The sequence below is a fragment of the Pyxicephalus adspersus genome, chromosome 11 (assembly GCF_032062135.1).
Source record: "Pyxicephalus adspersus chromosome 11, UCB_Pads_2.0, whole genome shotgun sequence".
In the NCBI taxonomy this organism is placed as follows: Eukaryota; Metazoa; Chordata; class Amphibia; order Anura; family Pyxicephalidae; genus Pyxicephalus; species Pyxicephalus adspersus.
This window is the reverse complement of record NC_092868.1, coordinates 37,024,652-37,051,103: the sequence shown is the minus strand read 5'-3', so window position 1 is coordinate 37,051,103 and position 26,452 is coordinate 37,024,652. Positions and strand designations below refer to the sequence as shown.

Below are 26,452 nucleotides of genomic sequence, written 5' to 3'. Positions count from 1 at the left end.
ATTATATAATTCTTAAAAAAAATATATATATATATATATAGCTATATAGAGATTCCTACACAAGGAAATAGAAAAAAGTCAGAACCCAAGATAAACCACTAGTTTAACAGCCACCCTAATCCAAACTTAGACTTACCACATTACCATGTTACCATACCATGATTTATTACTGTAATGTGTTTATAGTAAAACACTTTCCTTATATTTTAATAATCAAGGACATAAAAGTATCCTTAAAGAGCAATGAAAACATATCAATAGTAAACCCCATGCATGATTTACCCAAAGGGATGTAATACTGCTGATATTAGCTAAAACCTTTCCAATGACCATATTCTAGTTTAATTAGTTATATTTTTGTTTTCCCTGCCATTTTTAAAATACTATCATACCTAAATACCCTCAATAAAGCTGAGCACACATGTAAGGGAATGCTAATTGACTCCCAGGAGCTGTAAAAAGTATGGGTAATACATAGTTATTAATAAGTAATTTGAGTGCTGCCACTATTTCAAACTGCTGTGCTTGAGTTATCCAATGTTCAAAGAACTATGCTTATTTTAATTAAGCTCAACAAGGTCTTTATTGTTCCAAAACAATATCAGTGATTTTTCTTAAAGCAGACCTAAACTACAATTTTTACCAAAAAGATGAACAACACTTTTATGTAAGGTAAAAAATACTTTCCTTGTTTTGAGTGGGTGGGGTTTAAAACCTATTGCTGTGGCGATAAAGACAGAATGGGAGTGCAGAGCCTCTGTGCTCCCATTCTAGTTGCTCCTTCTGTGCATGCCCGAGATCAGGGTTTTTCCTAAATACAGAAAAAAAGTAGATCTCAGGAATGCACATGGAGATCAACTCCTTTTTCTCCCATCTGCTGCAGGCTATGTCACCGGATCTTGCGCATGCGCAAGTCAAAAGCAGAAGAAGGAAAAAGAAGATGGTGGCACCCGTCACTTCCCCCATCCTGGGATTAAGGGGGGTTCCGGGACTACGCGGGATGCAATACAGGAAGCTTTCAAAGGGATTATTGGATCTGCAAAAGTAAAGTAAAGTTAAAGTTTTTTTTAGTTTACTTCCACTTAAGGATACTGTGTGTATGTACTGATAGTTACTCTCAAGTTTTGGTATTTCCTGCAGTTGAGGTGTTCTTTATAAAAATTCCGGTGTACCACTCATGTATGTGAACTAGTAAAATGTAAAAAAGCAGTAAGTATAAGTAAAGTAAAATCTGTGTTGATATCAGCCTTATTCCCTGTACAAGAGAACTCAGAATAGCAGAGGGAGAGTCAGTACCCCTAGCAAATCCAACTTTCTTGCATGCTGACAAGGAACATAGACATACTTTATGGAAATAACTGAAACTGCAGTCTGGAGAAAAATCATTCAAACCTTTCAAACACAGTTGGAAATGTTTGGTCGGAAAGGGGCCAAACTAACTGTTTGATAGTTCTCATTGAGAACTACTGGGATCTTTTGTTTCCGGTGATTAATTGCAACATTAATATTATGTTACGGATCTTTCAACTTTGTCTATCCTGTTCTATTGAATCTAAACTTTTTAAGAAGGAAGAGAAAAATGATGGGTGCCTATTACACCTGTCAGTTTTTTCAAAGAAAATTGTGACCTTTTTGTTTCCCAAGAGGGGTACTAACAGATTAGTCCAATTTATTTTAGCCTCCTGAAATGCATACATTGCATATTACAGGAAGATGTAAGCTGTGCCCAACATCAGGCCTGTGCAGTGAAAGATTGAGTATTGTAAGAAGAAGAAGAAAGGAAGATGTCAGGAATCGAACCTAGGGCTTCTGCAGTGGCTGGCAGAGGACCGCCACCTAAAGTGCTGAAGCAGAGGACTGAGCCACCTAAAGTGCTTAAGCAGAGGACTGAGCCACCTAAAGTGCTGAAGAGCTCTGTACCTGATCACTGAGTTAAAACTTGCCTGATCCTGTTCTTTAAAGAACTCTGAACTCCTGTGCTCCTCCCATCTACTTCCTTTAAAATGCTTGTGTGGAACTTCCTCTGTGCCAGATTTTTGTGCTCCTGCCAATATCTCGCTTTTGTACTTCTGATCCTGTTTGGTGACTACCTGTGTACCGATCTTTGGCTGCTGTTTTACTGACTAGGGTTCTGATTACGCTTCTTGGAACATATTGCTATTGCCGTGAGAACCAAATAGGTAGATAAAGAAAACAATGGGTGGAAGATAAAGGGTTAAAGAAAGGGGTGATTATGGGGGAGGTAGGGACAAGGGGTTGCATAGTGAGGTCGTCGAGTGGCAGTGTGTTGTGTAGGTGTTTGTAGTGGAGTGGAGTGTGGAGAGCCATCCAAGGTATGGGGTCTCTAAAAATGGTGTTAATGGACTGGTAATAATTATTGTGAGGATGGTATGTGGGATTGTTAAAGTTCCTGAGTCAGGGGAGTGGCACCTGGGAGTAGTAGAGTAGTAGATATATATCAATTAAAACACAGAGCCCCGGTTAATGGTGGTGGGGGGGAGGAGTTGGGGACTGTCGATGAGTGGAGTATTACATGTTACTGTTGAGGTTGATGTGTTTGTAACAAAATGTTGAAAATTATATATAATAAACAATTTTTTAATTTTAATAAACAGTTGAAAGGCCGATTTTCACCAAACCCACAGGTGTTGTTATTTAAGGTAGAGGGGAGGGGGGGTGTGTGGTAAGTAGAGGAGAGAGGGCTCTTACATGCCACAGTCAAGTAAGATACAATACACATTAGAAAATGTAGACTTTACAATTCGACATTAAAAAACAATAATAATAGCATACAAAAACCGAACGGGATACTTGGGCTCTAAAACAATGCATTTCGTTTGCTGTGGTTTTGCCAGATTAAACAATCACAATAAAAAAAAATTGCATGTAATTTACATAAAATGTAAATTGCAAAATAATCTATTTTACACCATACAATAACCCATTTCATTAGGACTTTATCTAGGAGCAGACAGGTTATTCAGTAAATTAGTCAGGTTCATCACACAAAAAGGTTGTTATTGTTGGACTGTTCAAACAAATCACTTGTTTGAATGAGAACAGAAATGTCCAATTACTGAAATGACATTTGGCATAGTGAGCCAGCTGCTTCTACAAACAATGTCACCTAAGATTGACAATAATCACCATCACGCCTGCAGAACAAATGCATTGAGCATCACTTATCCAGATCACGTTGTGATAACATCATAATGTTTCATCGTATTCTGTTTTCTTGGTGACAAATTCTGCTTGCACATTCTTACCGTACAAGTTTTCCTTTGAAATACGTCTTTATTAGATGAATTTATTAAAATTCCCAAAAGTTATGTAGAGAATATAAGAAATATTTTGCTGAATACAGACAGAATATTTACCACTTACGGTTCAAAGGGGTAAATGATTTCATATTTTTTCAAGCACTACAAGTACCAAATTTGTATCATATCAACTTCCTGCAATCTACTGTACAACAAAATTTAGAATAGAAAAAAGAAACAGCACAATAGTATACATAGGATGCAAAAGCAAGGATGTGTTTATCAGTGTGCTGTTACTCTTTGACTTGTCCAGTCAAGGTGAGTTGTTGGGAAAAGACCTGTACCTTTTCCTTAACTGCAGCAAAGAAAACCAGGTCCATTGCATTGCCAGAAAGGGATATTGGGTAACAGAGATGTATATATCTCCAAATTGGATGAAAAAATACAACGCCTCTGGCATCTCACATACAGTATCTATTTCATCTGTTTATTTAGCCATTTGCCTTCGGTTCGGGATTAGAGCGGGGAAATAAAAAAAGTCTGATAATTTTAAATATATACCTTCTTTTTTTCTGCCTAGATACAAAATGTGATCTGTAAAGGGACAAACAATGTACAACATGTCTGCTGAAAAGTGACAAATTTATTTAATTGTTTCTGCACATGGAATTCAACATTGAACTTTACTAGCTTAGAATTTGCAAACAATATTTTTTCCAAATTCAAAAGTTTAGCTTTAGCATATTTAATTTAAAGGGATACTAGGGCAGGGAAGGGCAAACTTTTTGGCTCAGGGGCCACAATGGGTCCTAAAATTTAACAGGGAGGCCGGGCCAGGATCAGATGGATGGAGCGCCAAGACGGGTGTCACTGAACGTGACGCCATGATGACATAACCCCTCCCACTCTCTAGTTGTTCCACCCACCTCCCCTAGCCCGGGATTTGTACAGGGAACATGGTCCACATCCCTGGCTGGTGTGGCCCCCCCAGCGGGGTCCTTCTCCTGACCCCACTCGGGGGAGGCATCGGCCAGAGCCGCGGACCGCGGATCTACTTTAGCGGAGCTGCTGAAGTGGAGAGAGTTCAATAGGCCGGATAAAAAAGCCTAACGGGCCATAGTTTGACTGTGCCTGTACTAGGGGGTAAGAGACTGAGTGACTTATAGTGGCATTAAACTAGAAGCAAATAATAAATACATTCATACCCCCACATATTACTATGGAAAACAATACACAAGAATGAAATACACATTTTATATAATTAACTTGTTTGCCTTTTAGCAACAATTTACCTTCCGGTATGCGCATAGGATTTAAAGAATGTGTAAATTCAACATGTAACATACAATTTAAGACACATTTACTGTGTTTTCCATTTCCTAGCTTTCTGTTATAACTATTTAAAAGTGCAAACTTAAAACTTTTTTGACTTCTTTAGGACAGTTAATGTGCTTGTAAAGGAATGTAACCTGTCAGGGGAACCTTTGGGTTTTTGCAAAGGTCCTGCACTTGGCAGCAAGGAAAACAATTTGTTCTACAAAAGCTTTGAAGCACACTTTGTATTGTAGAAAAGAGCTGAACAAACAGCAGGGTGCCACCGTACCAAAATATCACATGATGCCTGAAAAAATGAAATAGATTGGATTAAATTTCAGGAAAAATATCAGAAAAGTGATTCGCTCCTTCATAGAATTAGGTGTTAAAGTAAGTCTAGAGTCTGAAAGGAAACGTTCTGCTGCAGACTCACACAAACAGCAACCTAAGTGACATGTATTATGCATCCAGTCTATTCAGGCATAAAGTATTTAGTGGTTTCAAATGCCGATGATTGCACGTCTTTTTATTAATGTTTTATTGCAATCAAAATGAAAGCATAATAATGACACAATTACCAATAGTATACATCATCTGTGAGCAAAGGAAGAAAAACAAAATTGGAATTTACAATATCTAACATAACAAAAAGGAACAAGAATTTTATATATAACGGAGGTAATATGTCTTCTGTGGTATTTGTCCGGTAAAGTTGCATAACAATTTTCCAAAATTATATAGGAAAATAAAGTGGAGAAAAAAAAAAGACTAGAAGAGACAAAAGAGGGCTAGAAATAAGAGAAGAATAAGGTGGAAGGAGGGAATTGGATGGAGATTAAAAGTTATATTGGTTTAGGCAGTCCTAAAAGAGTGCAGGTTTGATAGTATAATCAGACGTATTAAGGAGGAGACCATGAGAATGCATAGGGGACAAATATTCATGACAGCAGCTGTACTCTACCCTGTAGAACCAGGTTTGATGGATTTTTGCACCTAGAGGCTATTAAATCCATTTTTTAATAATTTCTTCTACCACTAAGTAGCCACTGCTAGATAGTATAGGGGTGGTTTGATTTCAGAGGGCTGGGATACAACCTTTACCAGTGTTAAGTGAATGGTGCACTAAGGAATTATTATTAAACATTTTTCTTGACATGGAATAGACATGTAGAAGGGTAACTGCTGGTTTCTCAGTAATTTAAATATCCGTGAGCTTAAAGCGGACCTAAACTTGAAATTGTTACTTTACATAAAAGGGTAGAAAACCCTTTTATTTAAAGTCAAACTTTTATTTATTTATTTTTTTATTTAATGCAACACTGATCTGATCTTATTTTGGGTATGCACAGAAGGAGCCATTTCATCAATGGAAGCAAAAATATTTTTCCTAATATAAGTCACTCGATCTCGCACCTGCTTAGTGCAAGATCAGGTAACGCAAGAAGAACCCGGAAAAAGAGAGAATAGGATGGAGGCACCCAACACGGGACCGAAATAAAGTAACCTCACAACAGATAGACGGATCTGCAGGATTAAAGGTAAGAGTGTTTTTTTGTTTTGGGTTTAATTCCGCATAAATGCAATATCTGCAACTCTTCACCAAAAGGAAGACAATACCCTACAATTCCTAAATATATGGAGCAGTGTGCCTGGTTCCTTTCAACATCTCCAAAAAGTATCATATGTGTGCAGAAACAATTTTGCTAGCAGTGTAGAGGTTCTTTACCAATGGTTGAGAAGTTCATTAAAGATTTCCTGGTATTTATTGTGGCATAAATTGAGTGTTGCATTCTTATTCAGTTGCAAAGGAAGGTGCTGCTAGGTGAAGTTCTAAAATAAGAGCTGATATGAGATCCAGGTATTGGAAGAATGACACATAGGGCCTGATTTATTTCAGCTCTACAAGGTTGGACACTTTCATCAGTGAAGCTGGGTGATCCAGCAAACCTGGAAAAGATTTCATCGAAGTAATTTGCTATTTGCTAACAAATGTTTTTAATCCTGGACAAGATCCATTTCGGGTTTGCTGGATCACCCAGATTCTTTGTATCCTTTCCAGCTACTGGGAATAGTGGACTCAAACTGATGTGATGGAGGTAGAAATCACAAAAACTGGTCTGGTACGACATTTATCTAGTTGAGGTAATGAAAACTCAGATTGCGTGTTACTAGTAGGTGTCCAACTTAAAGGGCTAAAAAAACTGAAAGCTCTAATAACTCTCTGCTATTTCCATGTACAAGAATCAGGGTCTGAAAACCAGGAAAGAATTGTGGGTGTCCTAGGATCAGAGACATGGGTGAAGTATAAGATAATAATTTGCTACAGGTAGGTATGCAGAGTCAGGACAAAGTTCCACTTTACCAGAGTTTGTAAAACAAAAAGCAAAAAATGCTGTTTTAGGAAATATTTCCATATGGAGGTAGCGAGTAACATTCAACTGAGCTTGTTTTTATAAAGTTGAAGATGTTCTGCAACTTTCCATGTTAGTCCATATGTTCAAAGAGTAGAAGAAATACCTCAAATTTTATATTTACACAATACAAACAGCTTAATGGCCATGGAATGTAGGGCAGATTTTAAACTCCAAGACCAGGAGTAACATAATTTCATCCATCTCCAGTCTTCAACCTCTAATGACCTTTTAACATCTCCACTAGGATGTTTTTGCAATCCATTTTCACCTTTACCCATGTAATTTGAAGGTTTAACACCTCTGCAGACTTCCTGACATCAAGAATAGAGGATGGGCCAATGTAACCAGAGCAGGCTGTTTTAACAAATTCCATACCTTCTGGTCATGGACAGTCAGCATTACATTCCATGGTTGTTTGTGCTGTGTAATAAATATAAACATATATAAATGCTAAGGTAGGGGATAGAATTGGCTTGCAAAGCTGAAAAACTTATCACAAGAATAAGTTCAGTTGAATGTGACTAACTACTGCCAGATATACAATGACCTGAGTAAATAAGAAACATCATACACATTTCTAATTGAGAGTTTGGAACACTAAGGATAGTACAACCTTTACAAACTTTTGTCCCTGCTAGAAATTCAACTATTCAGTCCAATTTTCTGTAGAGAACTGCCAGTGGAGTTTCAAACATTACTATTGGCTCTGTCTGAACTTTCTCTATTCTACAGCACATCACGATGTTGTTAACTTATTTGGTCAAACGGTCACTGGATCTGTTCAAATGTAATATATTGCAGCTAACCACTCCTTAGATGTGGTGGCTTCATTATTTTATTATATTTATTATTATTTTTTTATCTAACTACATTATCTGCAAGTACATCCTGTTGATCATTCTAGAAATTCAGTGAATTGTAACTTCCTATACACAGACTGAAATCTTTAAAAAATGTTGCTGCCTTTTCAGCTGTCTTCGTTGAACTGTATTGACATCAGGTCATGGATTTAAAAACAATTTTCTTATAAAATTATATGTGAAAATATTTATTTTCTATGTTTATATGGTATTTACTTGCAAAGCCTGTTCTGTGTAGATATCCAAAAGATCTAAAATATACATCTGAATGCCACAATCTATATTGTGATGTCAGCAGCCCCAGAACTGCCATGCTGTAGTATAGCCCTTAGCTCCTCTGGGGTGGAGTAGTGGAGGAGTTGGCTAGTACAGAGAGCAAACATTAATTAAACAGAAGAGGACTATGACATACAGGTGCAGAGAGATCTGCTAGAAAGTTGTCTCTTGCTAAAAAAAGATATGTTACTCCGCATGCAGATCATCTGTCCAGTGGCTTTCGTCATCCTCAGCCTTCTTCTCCTGTGCAGAGAAGTGTCTTTCTTAGTATCTCCTGCACTTACTCCAAGGCTGAGCACTGCTGAAGAGTATGTGCTACATCCAATGAGCAGATTCGTTCCTAGTCCCGATCTTGCCCTGCTAGTCTTATTTATACTTTTCTTGTTTCAGGCTCTGGTTTCTGGATTCCAAGCCTTGCTATCTCAGACGTTCTCAGCTATACTCTGCCACATTTAGTCTTTTGAACTCCAAATTTTGACTATGCTTGCCTGCCACCTGTCCACTAGCCAGCATCCTACAGCAAATCCCTCTGTTTCGCCCATCACTGGTGAAGCTTCGCACATCACAGAGCTTGGCAGTTGTGACCTGGTGTTCTCCCCGCAGCAAAGTAGTCCAACCTTTGTGGAGTGCTCTGGTGAAGACTAGGAGACACCTTGACTCTGTGCCCCAGGTAATCCTGCATCACCTGCCGAGTGCCCTAACAATGCAATAAAATTCCCTTGTATCTGTAAAATGTATACTTCAAAACAACTTAAAATAAATAATTAAAATGCCTAAACTTACACTTGGTGTAAATGTTGGGAGGCTTAAAAGACCTGTGGCATCTGTGAACACATACTGTATATTGAAATATACTGAAATATATCTTGGATCATAACTGCAAAAGTGTTTGAGACTAGACCCCATCTTTTTACCAGTTAGTCCCTTTTACTTTTTAGCTGCACCTTATATTATCTGACCCTTTGGTGAAAGTATTTCTAAGCCAGAAAACCAGGGCACTCATAGTGCACTCAAAAGCAGTTACATCATTAACTTTGAGGGTGCATTCACAAGTCTATGCTGCATTGCTTTAATGGATGGATTGCAGACTTATCATAATGCATTAAAAATCAGACTTCATCTTATATTGATATCTTCCCAACCAAAATTAGGAAAAGTATAATTTCCAAACTGCATGGTATGCCTACCGTTTACTAAATAATGTCCCCCCGGTCATGTACTGAAGCTTTCTACATTTTTTCTCTCTGTCCCCTTTCTATATGATATTCTTTATAAGGCCTATGTATCATATAGCCTGATCCTATATGTTATGTTTAATCTATTTCCTGTAATATTGTTGTATTTTGTTGTTTCTTAAGTGTAGCTATTTTAAAAAAGAAAAATCAGAGAGTGCATTGGCTCAGTGTGTTGGATGAGTATTTAAATGATATAAATGGCACTGTATTCTAATGTGCATAACAGTGATAAAACAATGGTAATGGGTCCTGAATGTTTGTGTCTTATATAACACATGGTTGCATCACAGTCACTTTATCACTTTTTCTAGTTTATTATGTTGCTGAAAATATAATTGTAAATTAAAAATATTAATGGATTCCCACCACAATGTCTGATATAAATAGAGTCCACTGAGAGTCTACTGATCAATAATGGCATTAACATAAAAAGGGCTCTATTTTTTCAGACATTCCCTCTAAAATTCTCTGGTAGCAATCAATTACTTTCATTGAAACACATGCACCTGGAAGATTCTCCAGCAGAGATCATCTGATTCCCCGTTTTACAATAAAAGTGTATTTACAAACAAAGGAAAGCAAATAATATTTATAAAGCTGATTAGAAAATATTATTTTATTATGGTTATTAAAGAGGATATTCATATAGATAAATATTTTGTAATCTAATCTAAAGATTTAGAAATTGATTTTAGTTTTCATACAGTCAGGAAGTTAGAATGAACAATTAAAGTGGAAATGAAGATCAGGTGAGAAAGTTCAGAAAAACTCACATTATATTACATTATATATTACAGCGGAAAGGGACCAGAATCAGACATTTCAAATTGCGTGGTGCTTTGACATAGAAAGTCATTCATGTAATAAAGCATTTCCCTCACCTTTTGCTTGTATCTGTAGACACAGTAGAAGTCAGCTACAGAAAGGAAGTTTTGGCATCTGGTCTATTGGCTGTATATTGTGTCTGCAAAGAATAGCTGTGAAAGAATGTTGACTTTAAATTACAATATCTTAGACCGAGAAAGATTTACAGGGCAGGGGGTCTGAATGAAAAACATCCAGCTGCATGAGGGAGGTGAGCTTAAACTCGTTCTTCAAATAGTCATTTTTGTTTCCTACAAGTTATTGGAGGTGAAGTATAATATATCAGAAAGACTCACAAATTATTTAGATCAGGGAGGGTGAAAATTCATGACTTTGATGTATTATAATGGTTAGTAAAAGGCACTTTAATTCAAAGTTGCTTTGTATAAACATGTAAAAGAAAAAAATTATATAGCAATATAAAACGAAAAATGAAGCAAAGAAATTTGCTTTTGTAATCTCGTTTTTGATGAAAACATACGTTTTACTCTTTTAAAACTCTACCTGGTAAAGAATATGTGCACGTTTAACATACCTTTCCTTATTTATACAGCAGTGTGGTTATTTTATAGATTTGAAAAAATTAAATATTGATAGATATTTTTATACTGACTTGCTGGGGAATTTTAGTATTGTTTAGTTTATGCAAATGTGCACATTTTTTTTTTTTGTTAGATGCAGATGCCATTCTTTGTTTTGTTGGCTTAACAAAAGATACACAATGGGGGTTTTCAGTTGATACAGGTGAGTAGGGAATTTAGGCTTTTTCCTGTACCTGAAAAGAGAAACATCAAAAGTATGCCTGCTATTCCTTTATTTATTGTTTTGTGCCTTTTGTTAGACTCTCAGTGAATCTCTAGAATCATGCCAGATTCGTACAGTTGTTTTTTAGTAATGCATTTGTAATGTGCATTGTTGCACTGCATTGCCATTTATTCGAAGAGGTCTTCAAAAGTCTTTTAACACGTTAAAATCATTTTGATGTTATGGCATTTACTTTTGTTTTTTAAATGGCATTCTAGAACACGTGGCCTAGGGGCATGTGTAGAAATGCAATGTGCCGCAATAAGGCATAGAGGTATATGTAACACTGCACTTACATGTCTTGTAGTGCACTACCAAAAATGCAATATACTCCTTGTATTTTTTATTTTTTTTGGGGGGGGGTAATTTTGGTTGTCCAGTGTTTCAGGGGTTCCACCAGAGGTCGCTGGGGTGTCCATAAACATTGAGCAATTTGCACCTCTTACCGTAGGTGAGTTTAAGTGACACCATTGATCTTTTTGGCTATCTGTAAGGATGAAATTCTTCCCACTGGCCAGCAATGTAAGAGGTATTCTTCCCAAGGACCACCACACTAATATACTGTGAGATGTGGATATTATTTATTTATATTATTAATTATAGTAGGGTTTCCCTGAAGACCTGAAATTATTTCAAGTGGTTCACCCATGTTAAGAGTCGAGTGTGTTAAGCAGTCTATTCAAATGAATACAAAGAAGTTCTAGAGCCACTGTAATTTTGAAACATACAGAAAATAGAATTAATTTCACACAAATCAAAACAGTTTAACAAGTGAAATTGGCAGGTGCTGTTTTAGAGTTATGCTGTCAACAGCACAATCATTTTATTGGAAAATCAGTTTTAATGAAATCCCTCTCATTCCAAGTCTATATTAATATTTTGAAAGACAATGGAAAATAATACTAGGATTAAGATTTATTTTCATAATAAACAGATTGCACTACATCTAGAAATAGAAACAGTTGTTAACTATTAAGCTTTTGAACTTTTAGCATATAACCAGCTCATTTTGCCACTTGACTGGTATTCTTGGGAATACCAGTCAAGTGGCAAAATGTAACTGGAAATTTGGAAAATATTTAGGGGGGGCGGGCAGAATGTTAAAAAACTTGATGGAACTTGATAGCCTCTTCAGCCAGCATCAAGTTATATGTAGGTTATGCTCGCTACATGGAAAAAACACATTGGGCACTGGAATTATACTTTATGCATATATATATATATATATATATATATATATATATGAATATTTTGAGGTTTGGAGGTTTTATATATTTTAAGACATGTAGATACTGAGTATAGAGTGGACAGAGGCTTTCTTTAAGCAAAGCAGGTTTAGTACTTGTTATGAGATGAATGCAGTATACAATAACTGTACATTCCAGATTGTTATTCTTTATTAGATCCTTGCTCTTTTAGAGAAGTCAGCATTCTTTTGAAATAAGGTATTGTCACCTTTACTCTGAGTTTCCTACTTTGACCTAACTTAGCTCATTTTACCATGCTAGAATAAACACGGAGTCATTATTGTAAGTTATATGGCAAGGCAGACGAGATATATTAAAAAATAGGAATTACAGCTACAGGGTTATTTCCCAAGAGGAAACATCAGGCAGAATAAAATAACTGAAAGGTGTTTTCATATAAAGGTTAACTCCATATTAGCACAGAAGAGAAGTCAAGGGCTTTCATTTACCCAGAGTGCACAAATTAGTCTGTGTTCATGTAAAAAGTGGACACCAGCATTGGGAGAAATATGTAGGCTATCATTACTGACCTCTTTAGAGTTGCCATCTAAGTGGGTTGATAATACACTTATTACCATTTTTTCTCTTTCTTATATAATTCAATATCATTGCAGTTTCTAAAATATAAATGTACTCTTTTTCTAATGTAAAAGACCAAATATTTATCTGTACATCTGTGCAATGAATGCAAGAACTCAACTTTTAGCAAGGATTTTAAAGGACAGACAGTACGAAATGCTTACTACAGTAACTAGGTAAAGGAAAAAGTTTTGTTGGTGCATGTTTTACATTAGAGGAGGCACATTTGGGTGATGTTTGAACATAAGTTTTATTTATTCCAAAGAAAAAAAAATCTTCAGGAAATCTCAATATTGTATCAAACTATTGAAAAATAATTGTAAATTAAAGAAAAGCGTGCAGATTATGCAGCTAGCACATTGAGCTTTTATAAGCTGTATCCTTTGTATACTTTGTACATATTTATCTGCTTATAAGCCCTATTATTTAGATTGAAACATTTGCTTTAGGTGGTATATCATTCGCTTGCTCACCATTATGAGGTCAAGAAACTCTAAACAATAGAAGCAGCAATGGTTTAGATTTGAATTACATGCAGCCGTCTCTAATGTGAGTGGTGTTGGCCCCGGACCTATAAAAGCATCAAAAAATGGGGGATCAATGAGCCAGAGTTCAAGGAATCCTTAGCAACCTGACCTTGTTCTAAAAAAGTCAGGTGTCTCTCTTCTGCACATGTGGGCAGCTCTGATCCTGGGTGTGCCTCTGCTCCCAAACTTTATCAATTCTGTCCAATCCTCTGGCCAATCAGAAAATAGCCTCTTAACCATCCCTGGCAGCGTTCGTTCATCGTGTCTCCACTGGTGCCAGGCCCCTAGTTCTGTTGAGCTAGTTCCTGTACACCTGTTGCTCAATTCAGTGTTTCTTCTGTCCAGCTCCATTGTTAACCCCTTGTTGCCCAGTCTGCTGTTTCCAGCCTATTCCCTTGTGCTGTTCTAGTGTTCCTCTCCGTCTGTGGATATTCTTGTGTCACCTGTGCCTCCTGTTGCTTCAAGTGTCTCCTGTGTTCCCTGTGTCTGCAGTGGCCCCTGTGTCACTGGTGTCTATTTCCTGTATCCCTGATATTTGACCCCCAGCTTGTGACCTGACCTCTCTTGCTTGCTGCCTGCCCTGACCCCAGCCTTTCTTGACAATTCTTCTGCATTGTACTGTGCATCCTCCTGCCCACCCTGGTGTGCCAAAGCACCGCAACCTGGTGGTAACCAGCAGCGCAACGGTCTCACCACTAGAGGCTCTGGAGAAGACCTAGTTACTGCTTAGACTTAGAAGTGCCTTGGCCCTTCTCAGGGCTCACACCACTTTTGTGCAAGCCGTAGCGCCCCCTGGTGGCCCTGTCTACCCAAACGTGACACCTGGTTGGTGTTCTTATACACTGCCTTTAATATTTTCTGAATCACTGATCCAGAAAGAATATGCAGCTCAGGTGTTCAGTTATGTGGCATAAATCCTATAACACAATTATCTGCATGCTTGTTCTGGGTGTTTGAAACCAAAACGATCAGCTTTACATCTAGGTAATCAGCTTTTTTTACAATGAGTTTAGTAAGGGCAGTTTACATCATCTTTTATTAATTGGTCCACTTTAAAGCCCCATCAGGTTATCCCATTCTTGGGAGATTTAAGATGCTTCTGATCCTTAAGATACAACATGAAATTTATTAAAATCTCTTCCTAGTAAATACATATTTGATCCCAAATAACAGTCACAGTAACATGTGTTCCCAATGAAGAATCTTCCCTCCAAATTGCTCCGTTGACCGCTTAAAATGTTTGGATTTCCCTTCACCTTTTGTTTTGGAGTTGATGGTCTCCAGGACAAATTAAAGGGGATTTTGACAAAGCTAGAATATAAACAGCTACTGTATCAAAAACTAAACCTACATATACTTTACCGGAGATTGGAACATTAAATTGTGAATAAAAACACATAAGAAATGGAAAGAAGTCAGAAACCATAATGAGTAGGTGCTAGGTGTCCATGATATAATTGTTAGATCAGTGGTGCAAACCCCTCGTTATGTAACATAAATATGTCTGAAGAAGAAAAAGCATAAGAAGATACCAGGGTTTTTTTGGCTTATACCAATGTATGTTGTTGCGCTTGACATATACATACACAATAAATAAGTACACCATATTAATCTAGGCCATGAGCCCTCATTACTTCATGGAGCTTAAAGGCCCAAAAAACACACAGTGACTGAATTGTGACTGCATTTAGCAATGAAACCCAGAACTAATGATTTGAACAAGCCCTAAAGACTATGCGTGTACACCAGCAAAAATATTCATATATGACAACCAAACAGTCCTCACAATATTTACATATAGGCAGAGACAACAGATTCTATACATTTGCACCAGCCAAGTGATGACATGCCTACAACAGAAAAATCATTTTCTATCATTTTTGGAGTCTGTTAGCTGCTGGGGATTATACATGTACATCTCAGGTAGAAAAAAAACACATGGCAAAGGAATAACAGACGTTCAGGCTCACCTCCTAACTCCCAATATAAACAAAATCCAATAAATAGGATCACACTATAGGTTTCAGCCTTTTGTTGAACAATGAAAAATACAAACACACATTAGCATGCACAGCCAAATAAAATGGAAACAAATGTGTTAAAGGTTTTAAATCCCAAACATATCTGTATTTCTAAACTTACAAGAACCCCAGCCACAAAAAAACATTTTCATCATAACCTTCACGGTGTGACAGGGTCTCACAATTATTATACAGCATTTGTATAGCACTAACATATTATGCAGTGTTGTACATTAAATAGGGGCATTAAACAATGTTTGATTGGAAGGGTGTGAGATGGTGTTTATACCCAAAGTTTTCACTCCAACCCTTTTACTTTTTTTCTTGTTGGTGCCTTGCAGATCCCCTCGCGAGTGCCATAGGCAGCTTCCAACATATACAAATATACCACCAACTTCAGCTGTAGCCAAGGAATGCGATAGCTTGGATAGCTGCCCTAAATCCACCCAACCTTCTTAAGAATCCCAAGACCCCTACCAGCTATATACAAATAATAATATGACACTCTGGATCAGATGTTTTATAGCTCTGCAAGAGACTTAAGAAGATGGAATAACATGGGTGAACTTGGATGATCTAGGATTGAAAATATTTGTCAACTAATAGCAAATGATTTTAAACAAATGTCCAGGATTTATCATGTTCCTCTATCTTCTCCTGTCATGATAGTCTGCCTTCTCCAGGTTTAATAAATCAGGTCCTCTAAATTCTACTCTGATAAAGGTATATTGTTTAAGTGGCAAAGTGGCAATGCTTGTCCAAAGCGGCAATCGTCAACACTGGGTAAGCTTCTACACTTCAGTTGCTCCCCCGTACTCCTCCCACACTCAGAACTCCAATTGGTGTACCTACATATCACACACCACATATTTATTTCACCCTTTTGTGGTGGTCCAAAGCTTTTACCTTAAATCCAATCATGAAGGCACTTCTCATATTCTTATCTTCACCACTCGGCCTATCTTAAAGTACATATGAATGCACACAGTATATAGGTTAGTTTGAACTGGTAAGCGGACAATATGTATCCTTATTTCAACCAAATACAGTTGCTAAAAGGAACTACTACGTGGATAACCCTTACGTAGCCTGATAGCCCCAGCTCCATAGAGTCAGTCTGCTATGTCTGTGAGTACACTCAATCTGTCTCTGGATAATCCTAACATTAGGTGAACTACTGTGATAAAGGATATAGTTTTGATTGTAAACCATTAGCTAGGATTATAATATAAAATATGTCCCATGATATCTCAATAATTCGTACAAAAATGGGACTATGAGTAAATGACCCCTGTACATTATCATTGTCTAAAATATTTACCATTACAACTCTGGCCCAGCTGTGTTCAACCCACAAGTTGGTTATTTTTTCCCAGACACTGTGATCATTACTTATTACACAGAATAATTATAATTCTTGAACAGATTTAGTAGCAGCAATCATGCCATTGTTGTAAGTTAAGATTTTATTAGGCCTTCGAGGAAAGCTGTTAATGAGGATTGGAGGTGTTTGCAATAATTGCGCTAACACAGATTTGAATGAAATGGCCCTGGAGAGAGGTGAAATAAAGATCCCTATTGTTCAGGCAATGGTAATAGCACAGCAGTTATAAACGGCTTGCCACAGTAACATTAAACTAAGCAACTCATTACACACCTCAATGATTCTTTCTGAATCTTCTTTGTCAGCACCTAGTGTTGGGTAGAGTGCAATAGACTTAGTTTGTATGTGAAAGTTATTGAGCAGAGGCATCATTACACATATTGTTTATTCAGTGATGCAGGGGGTTATCATGGGTGCACAGCTTTACCAGGTCTTCTGCATTGTTGGAAAATTACTTTCAAATATGAACTCCAGCTATACAAGAGCTATTTCATGTGTCAAAGGATTTAAATATATGTCTATTTATTTGAAAAAAGATCCATGCAGATCCAAAAGACAACTTAGCCCTATGTGGAAATTTTTCCTGCTGAAATGATTTAATACAACATGGTTTTATCCCTGCTCCTGTCCTCTGACCTGTGACTCGACAGTGAAAGGTAAATTAGAAGAATGTGGAGTTCATCCCTCTGCTACTCTTCTGTTTTCCCTGCCAGTATGGTTTTTGTTAGGCCATGAGCACTAGAGAAAATCCTATGAGCTTACAGCCCTTCTATTTCTCTCTCTATATCTCTTGGTTTGAGATCTGAGTTCAAAAGTTTATGTAGAATTGGTCCTGTTTTTTTCACTCCGATGACTAATTAAAGCTCCAGAACATCAGAATTTGCCCGTACTCAGCGTTACTGTTGAAGATAGTACTCATATTTTAACTTTTACTCTTATTTAAGATAAATCAATCTGATCTGGGATAAATATAATGGGAAATGGGCAACTGATGAGATAGGAAAACAATTTTTGGTTTTGGATAGAGGAGCACACAACAGTAAAATTCCAACTTATTTAAGACTACAAAGTATAGTAAAGCTCAGCCAATCCAGTCCCCATATCAGGGGGTCTACTAAAATTGTCAATTACAGGAATTGTATTGTAAAACTCAGATTGCTCAAATTCTGAATTCTGTGTCCAATCTGAGATTAAAATATCTCCAATCTGAATTTGCATCAGCTCTGAACATAACTATCTGGGCATCAATAATTGTGAATGGATCTATGTGCTGGTTAAACCCTTAAGACTTTTTATCTGGAGAAAAAAAAAAACGTAAGTGCAAAATCTCATACACTTTTGAGTTTTAAGGATTCTGACCAATTGATTACCAATTGAAATATCAATCAGATGGGTCAGTCAACCCATAATTAGTAAATGCAACATTATTATCCTTTAATGAAATTTTTTAATTTGATTTTTGATACTCTTTCTATTTTTGATTTAAAGAAGACCGCATAGTGTCTTTATCATGTTTTACTGCTGTCTTTTGTCACCTTTAAGAGGATTTCCATTACTTTCTGCTTCTTATCTCTGCAAGAGGAATTATTTCCAACAAAGTCTTTGGGGTCTATTCATAAAGTAGACATTTACAGAAATATTTTCTGGTGTAGAGTTTTTAAGCTTCTTGTGTTTCAATGACAGTGACTGATTTCCACCAGGGAATGTCTAGATGGATGTCAGATTGACTGCTTTATAAATAGACCTCCTTAACCTCAATAAAACACGTTTTTGGGATGGAGTTGAGTTTTTGCTGCTTTGTCATAGTTGAAAAGTCAGGTCTCTTGCATCTGAAAAAGGTGAAATCCAGTGGGTTATTGATCCACCTATTCTTATAGATGCCTTTAAGAAGCAGAAATTGCACCTTTAAAACATTTTTGATTATATATATATATATATATATATATATATATATATATACGTGTGTGTTTTTTTTTCTATTCTGTTAACATCAATAAACTGCAGGGCACCACCCTTCCTATTGCTTACAATCTTGTGTGTTATTCCTTATGCTGTTTGAATTTACTATGGATGGGGAGGTTGGGGCGATATGGAATCTATTCTCTCTAATCCCCAGCAAAGAGGCAGACAGCGATAACATAAAACAAAGGTTAGTTCTCTATTCTGTCCAAAGCTAGAAAAGCATTTGGCTGCAGCCAGACTTAAGGCTAACTACAGTAAATTAGCTTTAGAAAAAAAGGAAAAGAAAAACGAATTAATCTATACATGTGTTCTTAAACAAGTCTCCAGGGACCAATATTGTCTATTTTTACAGAATCCAAGATAAAATATTTGCTGAGTTATGTTTAACCTGTCATTAATTGTACCTCCCTTGTTATCACCAGGGTATACTCTGTTTTCTTGATTGTTAGGGTCAGTAAATTCTATATATTTTTTCCAGCAGTACTTGTTCTTGAAATAAAATAGGTTCCTCTTGACTGATTTATGTCTTTTATCAATCATATTAGTTGTAATAATAATAGCATCTGTTACACGCTCCCTACCCCTTCCTTTTTAAAGGCGAACTAAAGTCCCACTTTAAAATTTGCCATCAGGCAGGAGTTTATTGCAGAAAGGGATAGGTGATGTCCCTTCTACAATAACTTCTCACCTGCCTGATCAACACTGTCAAATTTCACTGAGCGGTGCATGCTCAATGTTTGTTGCCAGGAATGTCCGTCAATCCTTGCGCATGTTGGGATTGAATAACCTCCTACACACCTTAGCAGGAGTTTTGTAAGTCCTGGCCAATCCAGATAGCTGAAGGTCTGGATATGGAAGGAAAGGAGGGTGTCAAGATGACAAGATGGTGGCATCCATAATGGAACAGGAAACAGGTGATTATCAATGGGTTTAGTTCTGATTAAGACTTACAAGTACATGAGTGAAGTGATTTTAGAGCGGTGTTTTTTTTCTGTGAAATTACTAATTTAAGGGGCTTTTAATTTTTCTGAATTATTATTTTAGTTAAATTAATTTAGAAGTATACTTTTAACCAATTATTTATATGCAAATCCAGGTCAGTGTCTTTGATTTTTAAACATGGGGCGAACCCCTAGAAATAACTTTTAGGACTTCAGGAAAGCCCTGCTAATAATACAATATCTACAGCTCACGGTACATTTGTATGGTGGTCAGGAACTGCTCCCCTATAGATGGCAAAAAACATTCCTTAAAATTCAACAAACCGATGTAAATGTTCTTCAGCTATTTTCTCTTCTGAGTGAATGTTTTTACATACTTTTAACTTAGTATCAAAAACTGTAAGAACATATGCTTTAAGTAAAGGTCCATATCCAATAAAATTCAGTAGGGTTTGACTCAATTATTGGATTTACTGAACTTCAAAGAACCTTTGCCAAACTTCCGAATAGGTTGATCCTACTTCAAAGAACATTTGCCCTGACCAAACCATGGGGACTTTGTTCAATTCTAGTAAAACATGAGATTGAGGTCTTCTATTTTGTTACATTATGTGAAAAGCAAGATGGTTTTTTTAGATTGTTGTATTCCTCTGCAGACTTCCTCTAGTATTCCAGGGAGTTGAACCTGTCTTGGGTCTGAGTTGGAATACAAGTAAATTTGTGGATTAGTGGGCTCTATTTAAAAAACAGGGAATCAGATATTCCCTCAAATATTCCCAAGTGGGAATCTTCAAAGTCCATGTGTTTCAATGGCATTATTTGAGAATGTTTAAGAGAATGTCAGATTCACTTTTTGATAAATGAAGCACATTGAACCAATATTCTATGCAATGAGTGCTACCATTTAATTAATAATATTGACAGATCACAGGGATAATATTATAAATATTCTACAGCTTGTCATCTAGCTTTTTTTAAGAAAATATTTTTTAGAAACCTCTTTTTACCTAGAGATCCAACCGAAAACAGTACTTCTATTTACAGGCTGAAACCACTTATTAGTTGAGTTGTAAACCTGTTGTGTACTTCTTCAGTTGGCTGTTGAGCTGTCATATCAGATGAATCAGTTTAGCAGCCCAACCTTTACAGAAAATCTCCCAGTACATGTATATAAATCAGTGTTTCAAAATCCTTGGTCAATGAATCCAAAGTACTAATGCCATATAGTTCATAAAATCCCAAAGTAACTAGCATTTTAAGTGAGTGGTCAGCAATGCCAGCTCCAACATTTTGCTGAGCAGAGGTTTCCTTTAACCTAATGCAATGCGAAAAAGATACTTTTTTTCATTTTGAGAAAACCAAATTATATTTGTATCTTCTTTGTGTTGAATAACTAGAATTGCATGGTAAATAGCACATGCCTCTCAAGTGACATCATAAACATGTAAAATTACAAACTTGCCAAAGACTGACATCTAAACAAAATGTAATAAAAAAACGCACTGCTTAGCTTTTGGAGAACCCTTCCCTTAGGTCTTTATAGTAGAAGTAACAGTGTAGTGATGTACATTACCTTATAACAATAAATTAGTAGCAAATCTCAGACATCTGCAAAGTACAAGAATTCCTCTGGGATTGGTTCTAATACATTTTCCACTGACTGTGCATCCTAAATGCCAGAAGCATATACTCAGGGGTTTGAGGGATAACACTGTTCAGTTCATGCACTGTGCTGACATTGTATCCGGAATGCATTTATTAGCAGCTGCTACCGGTAGAAACAGCAGAAGTCAAAAAGATTTACATCAACAGCAAGAGTTATTTATTGTGGTACTATCAGTCAGTATTTTTCTGATGCATCTAATATAGTAAAGCATTTGATAAAAGGGAGGGATTTCATTTAAGTCTTTTGTCTTTAAAAATGTTTTGTACAAAAGCATTCTTCCTTATTTTACACTTTTACCACCCAACTTTTCCAAAATACACAGAAATGCAAACCACGCTATGTATGTGGTCATTTTCACTGTTAATTTGTATAAATAAAAGTTGCAGGAAGTCTAAAATGATCAACCACACACATGTGCACATGAGAGTACTTGGCAGTTGGTGGAGAGTTAGGTCGCTTAATATTACTTTAGAAACTGTAACAAAGATATCTACACTTTGATCCCTGGGAATGAACAAATGAAGTAACTATAAAGAGGGTTCAACAATCTGCCTGTTGGATCTATTTCTTGTATATTATGGATAATGCAACAAGAGCTGTAACACACAAAGATAAGAAATACCCAAAATTCCCAAGTGAACAGAGTTAAAATAAAATGTGGTAGATTTTGAAGGTATAGTATTCAAAATACAAAGGAAGCCAGGGACTTTTGGGCAGGGGATATAGATGATGCTCAGTTTGCTTATACCCTGGGTTTGTACTGATACAGCACCTAACAGCCAGCCAAGGGGAAACCCGGTTCCTCACCAGTTGGCATGTGGTGGGCAATATTCCCCTTGGCTGGTAGTTGTTTGGATCAGTGCCACCTCTGACTACTATCAGCCAATTTAGACTGTCCTGCATGCAATGATTTGTTATGGGTTTTCATTGGAAAGACCATAAAATATCTTTGTTTTCTTGGTGGAAAAGCTGCTTTCATGCAGGGCTCTGGGCTGGCGTTATTCATGTCACGTATCTCAACTGCACTTTCACACACAGTTATTGCAGGGAAAGAAAAGACACATGTCAGTTCTGTTACTGGTTACCATATATACTTGAGTATAAAACTGAGGTTTTTACTCTCAAAACACCTTTAGAATGGCTAATCTTTGGGTTACAGCATTGGATGGCACTGTGCTAACATGTAAAGTGTATTACGAAGGTATGAGATAAGTTAGTCACGCATTTTACATGAGAACACATCACAGTCACTGGTGGCCACCAATCACGTACACAAGATCATTTTGAAGCAAGTGACCCATCATAACAAACACAAAAGTTCAAAATACTTTAATACACAAATAACACACCTAGGATAAATTTAGTCACATTACTTTAATTCCTATTTCTGTTTATTACTGATTTGAATGTTAGCAGTGATAGCAGCCTGTTATGCCTTAGGTTTATACTTGAGCCAAAGCATTTTCCTGTATTTTTGGGTAAAGATCCAGTATATACATTACTGAATGCATTAGACCTAATGTTGGTGCCAACTGGATTGTGGAGATATATAGTTAGACCCTTGCACAACTGCAGTAAATGGAAAAGGGAGGTAAGCCTACCAAGGTTGCTTGTAGCATGTCTTTCTGACACAATATTTCTATTTTCTACCTAATTGTAAATCAAAGTTGATTTAAATTTAAGTGCCTTGTCTGTGCTTAACAATCTTCATATGATAGATATATACATGTTTCTACTAAAATCTCTCCTGAACTAGCTATTTCCTACAATCATGCCGCATAGATTTTGATTTAACAATATCTGGCACTTGGTGTAATATGCATAATTTCATCTTGAGTCAAGTTTAATATGCATAGTAAAACTTGTGAAGCTGTAAATCCCAGCTTTCCTGCCTCGCTGATCACGAACCTTGGCATCTGCTTACTATGCAGATGTCCTGAAAACATCAAGTGCTATATTGTATGCTATTCTTATAAATCATGAACTGCACATTTTAATACACCTTCATTATTTTTAGAATTGTCATAAGCAGCACAGACATGCCAAGGAATGTGATGAAGGTCTTGTCATGTCCTAGAGTCTGGTACAGAATATTTAGATTTTTAGTGTAATTTGCGGTAGGGATCAGTGGGTTCAAAATTAGAGTTAATAAAGCTAACAAATTAACTTCTCTTTTTGATAACTGGAAAAGATATCTGTTGATCATATCGGATATTTGGAACTGTCCTGTATCTCCAGATGTTCAAGAGACAAATAGGCAATACTGGCAACACACCTTATGATTTTAGTACAGGCATTCTGAACAGTTTTCATCTAGAACTTTAGTCTCACAATATGTATAAAATTATTAACTACAATTTTTTTAGTGCCAACATATTACGCAGTACTTTACAAAGTCTATAGTCATGTCACTAACTGTCCCTTAATGGGTCTCACAATCCAATGTCCCTACCATAATCATATGTCATTACCACAGCCTATAGTCAATTTGTGGAAAAGTCAATTTACCTAACTGTATGTTTTTGGAATGGGGGTGAAAACCCACACGAACACAGAGGAAAAATGAAAACTCCATGCAAATAGTGTCCAGGTTAGTGTTGGTTGAATATCTCACTATTCGATTCGACAGCTATTCGATCGAATAGGAGGATATTGTGCAGGTGATCGAAAGTTGAATTTGAACACCAATAAAGTCAATAGGGGAAAATGTGGGTTTTTTTCGGAACTGTGTAGAACTGCAAGAGCAATCAGGGGAGCAGAGTTGATGGCTCCGCTCCCCTGATTGCTCTTGCAGCCCTTTACTAGTTGTATGTGTTCTTGAAAAGAGTTTCTCTATCCAAGAAGGAGTCTCGTGTTCCTGGATAGAGAAACTCTATCCAGGAACACATACTACAGGGCAGCAACAGCAATCAGGGGAGCAGACCTGATGGCTCCGCTCCCCTGATTGCTCTTGCAGCCCTAGCGGAACTATAGTATGTGTTCTTGGATAGAGATTCCCTATCCAAGAACATAGGAGTCCCGTGGGATCCCTGGGTACTGGAGGCTAAATGGGGACAAGTCTCCCCATTCACTTACCTCTAGTGCTCTGTGATTGGCTGGGGAAAAGAAAATCCTGATGACACTTGAGCTGTTGACCTAACTCCTGCATGGGCTATACACTGCATGGTACCATGGTGCTGTGCAGTGTGGACAAAAAGCCACCAGGAGCAGGGGAAACTTTGCATGTTTCTGTCAAAACCTTCTTAGTAACTTTTTTGTTTTTTATTTTGCCTAATTTCTTTTTATTTGTATTTCCTTCCTTTTGGTCTGCTAAAAAAAACAATTAAGATAAGCTTTGCCAATTGAACAGATTAGGTACAATGGTAACAGTATGGACATGTTTGACTTCTTCATCACTACTTCCACACAGGTCCTTCTCTTTTACACTCCCAAGATTTGGCCGTTACCTAAAGAGCACCAACAGTAAGATATACCTTATTCATTATTCACTAAGCTAACAAACCTGGAGAAGGTTACATAAAAAACAAGATGATTGTTTTTAGTTGAAACAACAGAGATGAAAACTAAAGTACCAAGGGTAAAATACAGATAGACTTTCTGTAAATTATGTAAATACCTTGTCAGGTGAACAATACTATACGAACAATTAAACTGTATTAGTCATTTAACAAAGACAAAGTCCAAATGTAGAATTAGTGTGAGTAAAATTAAGTATACCCTTGCCTCCTCCATATGTATTTATAGGGTAAGCAGCAGAAAGGTGCTGCTAAACAAACACTTTTTATTAATAGATCATCATCAAGTGCGACCACCTTTATTATCAGAAGTATTGGCAGTTTGCTAGTCTGGGCCATCAAGGTGTGTGTTAACACAATGCCAGGAAGGAAAGACATCAACAATGATCTACAGAAGCAATGGCTGCATCAATCTATATAGTGTTATAAGGTCATTTCCATATAGTTTGAAGTCAATTATTCTACAGTGAGAAGAATTATTAACATATGAATAACATTCAATGTTCCCAGGGGTGGACTTAGTGGAAAAAGACTGAAACATGGCTTGTTTGGGAAGGATTGATAGGACAAATTCTCTGTTCTGTTAAAATAATGTGGCTTCCCAGCTTAGGTTTGCAAAGTTGCATTTCAACAAACCATAAAACATTTGGAACAATCAATGACCTTTTGGCAAATAGGTCTGAATTGGAAAAATTGGACCATAATGCAAAGTGCCATGTTTGGCCAAAAAACAAACACAGCATTTTAGCAGAAACACCTCATACTAACTATCAACCACATTGGTGGAGGGATGGTGATTTATGCTTGGTTTGCAGCCACAGGACCTAGGAACTTTGTGGTCACTGAGTCGACCTCCCATCTAATAAAGTATTCTACAATTAAATGTGAAGCTGCTACAGCTTGGCAGAAAATGGGTCATGCAACAGAACAATAAACCCAAGAACATCGGCAAATTTACAACAGGATGGCTGAAAGAGACAATAAGGTGTTACAATGACCCAGTCACCCAGTCATAAGTCCAGACATCAACTCAATCAAAATGCTGTGGTGGGATCTTAAAAAAGCTTTACATGAGCATATGCATGCAAACCTCAATGAACTGATGCAATATTGAAAAAAAGAGGGGGCCAAAATTCTTCCACAATGATATTTAATTATGTCCTGATGCATAAAACCTTAGAATTAAGAGGGGGCGTATTTGTTTTTATATGACTGTATGCAAAATGACTTTATAGTGATACAGTAAAGTTACATTGTCTATCTTCTTCACTAATTTTTGCTGTAATGTTGTATTTATTGGAAACAAGGCTAAAATAATTCATTGGATTAAAGATTCCAGCAGTGTAATGTGCTAGTTATAACAATCGTAATAGAAAGGCATTTAATTTTAATCCATTTAAGATTCTGACCCCATGACTTTGGTTTAGCTAAACTTTTATTGCTTGTCAAATTTTTTCTTTCATGTTTGTAATAAAAGAATGTTCTCTTACAGCCCACAGTTGTCTTCTCCTAGGATCCCAGCAAACAATGGCATTTGACACAGGCCAAGTGACTGTGTTTATCAACATTTTTAATTGTCTGTT

At 36.8% G+C, this 26,452-nt stretch overlaps 1 protein-coding gene across 2 annotated transcripts in view; it reads right to left on the bottom strand.

The window, feature by feature from the left end:
• The window catches only part of DRD2 (dopamine receptor D2), a 168,273-nt gene that overhangs the window by 64,549 nt on the left and 77,272 nt on the right, over positions 1 to 26,452 (bottom strand). Inside the window, exon 1 of one of the 2 annotated variants that reach the window (XM_072426248.1) lies at positions 10,241 to 10,322. The exons of the other annotated variant lie outside the window; for it this stretch is intronic. The gene's annotated coding sequence lies outside the window, so the exon portion shown is untranslated. Of the gene's footprint in view, positions 1 to 10,240; positions 10,323 to 26,452 lie in introns of those variants that run through there. 2 annotated transcript variants of the gene reach the window in all.